A 9,155-nucleotide genomic window follows, 5' to 3' on the forward strand; every position below is an offset into this window, starting at 1 on the left:
ATCTCCACGTAAAACTGATCGTGCAGACCAAACCTTAAGTCATAGAGACTTGAAACTTGGAGCGATGGTAGTACTCACACTGTCTACAACGTGACCCAAGCTCGCCTCAATCGGCCTGACGCGGGCGCTACTTTGATCAAAAGTACGAAATCACTCATAACTCCTTAACCGTTCATCACAGGCTCAAGTGTCTTATGTCATTGGAATCCTTCGCTCACCCTAGCAACATTTTCGGGTATTTTTTCGAAAAACCTACTTTTGCAAACTAGTCCTAGTTTTGTCACCCAATTGGAACCAAATCTGCGCAGGAAGATTCTCTGGACAGTGAATTAAAATAATTATCAAAAAAGTTTAACTTTCGACTCTCCGACGCAAACGTTCGAAACGGCTTTAACTTTTGAACAGAATGAGATATTTTCACTAAACTCACAATGCGTATATAAGAGCTGAATCTGAGGTCACATGAAAAAAGGCACGGAGCTTGGCCGCTTGGCCAATCGGTACACATGGTCTTGGTCCTGCAAGTAGGTATAATGACATTTTTGTATCTTAAAAATCAGGCCGATTTGAGCGAACTTTGCACACCTATTAGATCGAAACTCAGTGGGTCTGTTTGGCCATGTTCAAGGGCGTAAATGATTGTATTTTGTGTCCTCGTTCTGAACAACTTTGCCTCTAGAACCGCTGCTGTTAATCAAACTGTTTGTTAAATGATTGAGAAAATGTAAAGACCTACTTTTGCGAACAAGTCCTAGGTGGACAAAACCAACAGCAGTGCAATTCTCTGCACTTTGTAGGTCAATAATTATCAAAAAATGTTGCTATTAACCTTTGGGAAGTTATAACGGGGTCATTTAGAAACGGGGCCTGTCCAAATATACCCAAAAGCCTATAAAGCCTAAATGAAAACTCAAAACTAACATCTCTAAAAAAAACCAAAACTCTAAACAAGCATGCAAAGTTTTAAGGAGACCGGACCACAGCTGGTGCTATAACAGTCATAAACATTAAAAAACATATTTCTATAGTAAATGACCTGGATTTGCCAAAAAACTAATCGTGCAGACCAAACCATAAGTCGTGGAGACTTGAAACTTGGAGGGATGGTAGAACTCACACCATCTACAACGTCACCAAGGGCTCACCTCAATCGGCCTGACAGGGGAGCTACAGCGATCAAAAGTACAAAATCGCTCATAATTCCTTAACCGTTTGTCGCAGGCTCAAGTGTCTTATGTCACTGGAATCCTGGACGTTGTAGACAGTGTGAGTTCTACCACCCCTCCAAGTTTCAAGTCTCCACGACTTAAGGTTTGGGTTGCACGATATTCATAAAATATGTTAGACCTCCTCGTTCGGAAAAACTTTGCCTCTAGAAGCACTGTTGTCAGTCAAACCATTTGTTAAATGATTGAGAAAATGTGGAAAAAAAAACTTTTGCAAACTAGTCCCAGGTTTTTCGCTCGATCTGGAAAAACCAGCTGCAGTGCAATTCTCTGGACTCTCTAGGTCAATAATTATCAAAAAAGGCTGAAATGAAACCTTTGGGAAGCTATAACAGGGTCATTTAGAAAACAGGTCTGTCCAAATATACCCAATAGCCTATAAAGCCTAAAGGAAAACTCAAAACTTCACAAAAGGTGAGCACATGCAACAGCTGATTCTAAACAAGCATGCAAGGTTTTAGGGAAATCAGACCACAGCTGGCACTGTAACAGTCATAAACATTAAAAATCATCATATTTTTATGGCAAATGACCTGGATTTGCCAAAAATGTTTTATTTTTTGAATCATTTATGTGTCTTTTGTCATGTGATGTGCTTAAACGCGAAGGGTCAATTAGTACTTTATAGTGAAAAAGGGTTCTTTAGATTATTTAAATGTACTTCACACTAATAAAAACACTAGTTCTTTTAGAAACTCGTTACTGAAAGTTTCTTTGGGGAACCATAATAGCTCTTTTAAGCCTATTTGAAACCTTTATTTTTAGGATTTTAGCAGCTGGGCGAAAGGTGAATGGGGTGAATGCTCATCCAAAAATGGTAATAGCGTGACTAGTCAACAGGAAGTTGGGCTGTTTCTAATCAGTTTCATAATGAAGTCAAAAAAAGGCTTTGCGATAAATATAAATGATAACTATGGTATGAATAATTGACTCTGGGCCATTTTTTTAAATGAACACACTTGTGGCCTAACAGCTTTGTGGTTGCATTATCGCCTCCTGGTTGCGTAATTTTTTAATAATACAACATTCCATCATCAGTTATTCCTTGCATATCCAAGCACTATTTCTCGCAAGCCATTGGCAGTAACCGAAAAGCATTGTCTCTAATGGATGAAAACATGGGGTCACTAAATAAACAAAAGTTTAGAGGAGCTAGTTCGCAGACAGAGGAAATGGGCAGGTTTCCCCCGGTCCATATGTCAGCAATTTGGGGGCATTGTATACCTTGGCCTGAGAGAGAGGCTCATGATCGATGGAGGGGTGAAAATCCCGAGTCGCTGGCTCCGTGCGCTGCCCCGAAAATTGCTTTCAGCTGATAGCTTCATTTCACTTGACATTTATCAAGTGGATTACTGTGTGTTTCTCTGTTTACCACTACCATGATGGAGAGGATTGCGATAGCAGCGGGGAGACCAAATGTTTTTCCTTCTGTGTCGCTGGAAATATATACATGTAAATTGGCTCTGTAAACTCTCGAATTGACAGTAAACTCGCATCGCAGAAGTATACACTACGCCGCGTTACGTGGACCGTCACCTCTTGACCCCACGTCGGAACGGGGTCAGTGCGAGCGCATAATCAAAACAATACATCTGCTATTAGCCTAGACAAGTGTCCAGCGGCCTTTTCTGTCTTGCCCTGCAGAAACGCATGGAAATCTTCCATATTTCCCCCCTAGTTTGCATGCAAATGAGTTAGGACCGCACTGCATTATTCATCCTCTCAGTCTTGTGACAATGCTAGAACACTGATATGCTGGTTAGGTGGGAATATGAGCACTTTCCAGACAACGGGGTCTCCAGCGAAGGAGCAGAGCGGTGCTATTATACTTTCCCTGTCCGCGTGCGCTGATTACGGTCCGCGCACGCATCCGTACGCGGAGATAGTTACCGGGGGCCTCGAGAGCGCGTTTAATCACTTCAGTGGCACCGAATTGGCTCCCGCGCGCTCGACGCGTCCTCGCCTGAAGTGCGCGAGCCACCCCGACCGCCTCATCAAGAATCCAATCAGTTTAAGCGCGAGATGCACTTCGCTGGAGATGAAAAGAGATTTTCCGTCGGGATGTCGGTGCCATAAGGGCATGATCACTGCATATGCAAAGTGGAAGGGAAATTAGCGCGGATTCTCTTCCCCCTGATAGTCATGCATACATCAGAGGAGCGTATAAGGAGTTCAAAACGAAGCTTTTTCTGGCAAATGCATTATTCATTCTTGATCTCAGGTCAATCGGAGCGCTTTTTAAAGAATTACACAACTTAATATGTGGCTTGGTTGTGAACTGCATTGTAATGCAGGCATGATGATAGCCTGCGTGAATGCGCGGTTAGATTTAACCGCCGCACGCTCATGTCACTTCACACTTGAATTGGACTTCGAGCTCGCTGCTGTTATTCGATATCAGCCTAACAAACTTTTCCGCCCTGATCATTTATTATGCTGCCTGTGAGGAAGCACAGAATCGAAATCCTTCCCCGAAATTTTTTTATTCTAAACCTATTTTCTTTTCAGTTTCCTGCACGTTCATGGAACCTTTGTAATGGAAAAAGGGTTCTTCAGATTATTAAAAAAGTTATTTATACTAAGACAAAAATGGTTCTTTTAAGAACTGTTCAATGAAAGGTGAACCTTTATTTTTAAGAGTGTTGATGGAACTTTTAGAATTTGAAGAACGTTTAACATCCATGGAATCTTTCCATTGCACAAAGGTTCTTTTTTTAGAGGAAAAGGGTTATTTAGAATATTCAAATGTGACCCTGGACCACAAAACCAGTCATAAGGGTCAGTGTTTTGAAACTGAGATTTATACAACATCTAATAGCTGAATAAAAATAAGTTTTCCATTGATGTATGTTAGGACAACATTTGGCTGAGATGGTGCAAAAAAATCGAAATATTGAGAAATTGTCCAAATGAAGTTCTTAGCCATGCACATTACTAATCAAAAAATAAGTTTTGATATATTTACAGTAAGAAATTTACAAAATATCTTCATGGAACGTGATCTTTACTTAACATCCTAATGATTTTTGGCATAAAAGAAAAATAATTTTGACCCATACAATGTATTGTTGGCTATTGCTACAAATATACTCATGCTACTTACGACTGGTTTTGTGGTCCAGGGTCACAAACGCTCTTTACCCGAAGAAAAACAATGGTTATTTTAAGAACTGTTCATGGAAAGGTTCTTTGGGGAACCAAAATTAGTTTTCTATGGAATCACTGCTAGATGTACTGTAAATATTTTAAGATATTTGTGTTTTCAAAATCTAGTAGTTGCAATTTATACTTCTTGTATGCAGAAATGTGACTAGTCATTTATTTCTTGCATTTGTTTGAAGTTTCCGTGACATTATTTGTCATTATTTTACTCTGTTTTCTTTCCTTGTTTACATATTTCCTAATGAAATTTGGAAGTTGAGACAGGACAGATTGAAGGACGTATCCCTTAAAAAATGTCTTGTATAATAATAATAATAATAAAATAGACAGTAGCCACAGCTATGAACTTTGATTTGCTACTTGCCAGAGATTGTCTTGCTATTGCGAGATGAGAGGGTCTGTATTACCCCACCTGTTGCAAAAAGTCAGTTGACTTCTCTTTTCAGTGTAAACTCAACCTAAAACTATTGTTTAGTGTAAAACATGTTGACGATTAGCCGATAGTCAGTCGATTCAATAAAGGATAAGCTGTTTCCTCAAAACTGAGGCCTCTCCTCCAATGACATCCATTCAAAGAAAAGCCATCTGGTCTCCTTACTTGCTCCGCAGCATTAGCTGTTATGCTTTTTTGGCTAAAGGTTGCAGGCTTGCCTTTAGTGGTTTTATACTTGCTATTATTAGAGGAAGTAGAGGGAGGGACATGTTCATTTTGGGGCCATTTGATTGGACAAAATAAGACAGTCTCTGTCTGTTTTCTTTTTAATATATTATATAAAATAATATATATTTAAAGCTTTAAATATTCCCTTTTTTTTCTTTTTTTTTTAAGTGTGAATTGCTTCATATGATTTTAGGACCTATTGCTTATTTATTTATTTTTTTACACACTAAGCTTTCTTGACCCTTAAACCTTTTACTGTTTTCCAAGTACTATAAATGTAAATCTGATTTTTATACAAAATGAAAACTACATACCAATTTAGTGATGATGTTGTTTGTGGGTGGAGCTTATCTGGTTGCAGAAAATGACGGTTTTCGAGTAGCAGTCTATGGAGCCATGGAATAAAAGAATAAAAAAAGGTAAATTTGAGTTTATATTTAAAAATTCTGACTTTATTCTCACAATTCCGAGGTTAAATCTACAATTCTGATAAGAAAAAACAACTCGTCATTCTCTCTTTTCCCCTCAGCTCTGGCTTTTTTTCCCCTGAGAATTGACAAACTCACTATCGTTGAGTTAAATCAAGTTATAAAGTCCGACCTAGGAGATACAAACTTGCATTTGCGAGAAAAAAGTAATTTAAAAAAAGAGATTAAATAAATGTTATATTGAAATATTATGTCGTGCTGTAACTGAAGGGTTAATACGATGTGTCTCCTACGAACAGCATATGTAAATATGATGTAAACATATGGTTTAAATCATATTTATTCTTTAAAAGTAGAGTAATCATAGCAGTGTTCATCCAACATCTGTGTTTAACTTCAAATGGCGTTTTTGACGTCAGCATTCTCTAAAAATTATTTGCATTCCAATTCTGGCATTAAAAAAATTGTTTTCTTTTTCTCTTTTATTTCATGGATTTTACCCGTTTTCCTCCACTTGTTACCAGTGTTTTTCTGCCACCACAGTTCGCGCGCAGCCATATTGAATTTAACATGGATGAAAATGAGGCTTAGTTTTTACAATCAGTGTTGGGGAAAACACTGATTAAAACCCCCTTAGCTGTTATAAATTCACTGTAAACCACAGCTTTACAGGGCTTATTGCTTTTATATAAATTAATCCATATAAGGTTACACAAAATAAAACAGATCAAATAAAGTGCAGTGATATTAATACAAACATTATTTTTTCTGCCAAACAATGTAGTTCCTCAGAAAGGTTGTGGTTGCAACAAAGTATCACACAAACGTAAACAAAGGTGTATGTTTGTTGAGTTACTTTTAAAAGAAATGCATTACAATATTGCATTACTCCATTAAAAAAAAAAAGGTAACTTATTGCATTAGTTCCTTTTTATGGAAAGTAATGCATTATGTTACTTTTGTGTTAGTTTTTGTCATCTAAGCTGAGCTTGCTTATTAATTCTAAATAACAAAAACACAAAAAAATATATTTTTGTCAACTATAAAGGCCCTTTAACACTAAAAGTGAAATTAATAAGCCTCAGGCTTAAGGAAGTGCCTCTGATTTCTCTCAACATAAGGATGATGAGATGTGTCAGTGAATAAATGGGAAAACAAATTAACTTGCATTACTTATTTGCGAAAGTAACTCAGATATTTTCTTGTAAATTTAATAGTAAAGCATTACTTTCTTAGTTACTTTAAAAGTAATCTGATTATGTAGGGGAGCATGGGGCACAACCTAACACTTTTTGAATTTCTCAGTTTGTGTAAATCCACGTGGGGTTCAGAGTATATTTTTTATTCACGTTTATTTCACACTTGTCTTGTAAAAATATGTGGCTTTGTTTCATAATTACAGTGTATACTTTTTTCGCTATTTACCTCAAAAGAAAGGAAGTGAAAAGTGACAACATGCCCCGTATGTGGGGTACACTAGGGATGGGACCATAAATCGTTGCAACGCGAATCGAGAAATGATTCAGCATCGATTCGAGATTTTCCGAACACATCGTGATCCTTTCTCAAATCGATTCTGAGCTTAGTTTTGAACAGCAGATGGCACTGCTTTAGAAACAGCTGTGCTCTGCTTGTTTCCAAATCCTTGAACACGCACTTGAACCTAAAATAATCATTTATTACAAGGGTATTCACAGTGGGCTGTGTTTACAATAACCTCACGTCATAAAAGCATTCTGAGCCGAGGTGAAATTACATGACTCAGCCAAACACACAAGTTCTCTTCAGCACACTTCATGAGAATTTGAATGTGCGGATAAAAACTAGATTGGAGCACTATCTGCTCTTAAAATCTAAGCTCAGAATCGATTCCGAAAAGAATCGATCCACGAATCTATGTATTGTCCCAACCCTTAATTGTAACATGTGAGGGGCACGCTGTAACATGACCATATGACAGCTTAAAATATTATCTGGTCGAATGAAAAAAATATACACGACAAACTGAAATATTTTGTCAATAAAATAAAATGATTAACTTTTTCAAATAAAATAATGGGTTTTTCTAAGAATAAAACAAAATCTAATTTTTGAGGTTCACAATGAACACATCGCAACCATGCGTGGGACGGCCCTGATCGCAAAACACAGCTATACAGTATAGTTCAAAACAATGCAAGCAAATAAATTAAACACATTTAGACATTCAGAAAAACACTCCCCTCCCTCCAAACACAGCTCTCATAGATCACGAGACACATAAACGAGCCAAAATGCTTTACATTTCTTGAAATAATAATTTCTCAACATTAAACGTCGATTGTAAGTCTTTATTCACCTGTTTCCATAAAAGTAAATAGTGAAAATTACATGGCAAATGTCATAGAATAGCATAGTTTAATATAGCGAGGCAGATTGTAACGCAGTGTTACAACTTTCCCCATCAGCGCGACTGGAATATAAAACTGGTTAGTGTTTTCTGCTGACTTGCCAAGCATTAATAAACTATCTAAACTGATAAACAACAGATTGGTGATTAAAATAATAGTAGATTTGTCTCATTTTAAATGAATACTAAAAATTGAGAAGAAAAATTCACTTAAGCTAGAAATTTACTTTTACTATGGTAAAATAAACATTCAGCGATATCATCAAAAGGCTTTTGAATCTTGGCGCACTTTTTTCTCTGAATAGTGTTGCTGCGGCAACTAGTACATACCGTAAATTTGGTTATGCTAGCTTGTGTGGAAATTTTTAAACAACGTGTGTTACAATTAACCCGGCGTTAGTTTGTGCCCCGTTACTTCGCGTACTTGTAGTGTTACCGCCAACTCTGTTTACAATGGCACAAATGGCATAAAGATCCTAGTTCATGAAGAATTTCAAATCACAACTAATGGATTTTTTGTCTACTGAAAGTTTGCTTTTCTTTCTCTCGGAAAGACGATTTCATTAGCCGATTAAACAATCCATTGAATGCACTGCACTTCAGCCCCTCACAGCCTCGTTTTGACTTCTGTCAAAAATTAAATATACTGCAAACCTGACTAAGGTCTATTCAAGTTGGGATTTTAGTCTGTGGAAATAGTTTCCTTCCGGTTGCCCTCCATCCAACCTGAACGACCTAAACCTGCGCTGTATGTGCAATTACATCCCGGCCCAGGGTGCGCTCATTAGATGAACCCTATTGAACAGAAACGTCTTTGAGTTTGAAGTGGTTAAACTGTCATTTCAAATCGTCTGGACCTTGTGATTACCAGCACGGGAGGAATTATATATTTAGCTTTAAGTCCGTAGCGATTTCCTGCCCCTGTCTTGATCCTAAGTGACTGGAGCTGTAGATACCCCCATCTCCGCGGAGTCTCGATATCCCCGCGGGAGGACTGTAATCAACGGCTCAAAGCACGGAGAGACGCGAGATGAGGCGAGTGGGGGTCACCGCATACATGCGCGCAGGCACAAAGCTGTCTGTTGCTAAGCGTATTTTATTCATAAGTCTTACTGCACAAACGAGAAGGGAGGCACCTGCCATGCAAGTTAGTTAAAGGGACACGCGACTGGGGTGAGAGGCCTCTTACTGAGCCCGTGATCACTAGTGACAGTGCAGCTAATGCTGAGGGGAATGAAAGTGGACTGTAGACAGATTTAAAGATTGGGTAGCGATATGACCCTCATTTT

This window comes from Labeo rohita, chromosome 10, assembly GCF_022985175.1.
Source record: "Labeo rohita strain BAU-BD-2019 chromosome 10, IGBB_LRoh.1.0, whole genome shotgun sequence".
Lineage (NCBI taxonomy): Eukaryota > Metazoa > Chordata > Actinopteri > Cypriniformes > Cyprinidae > Labeo > Labeo rohita.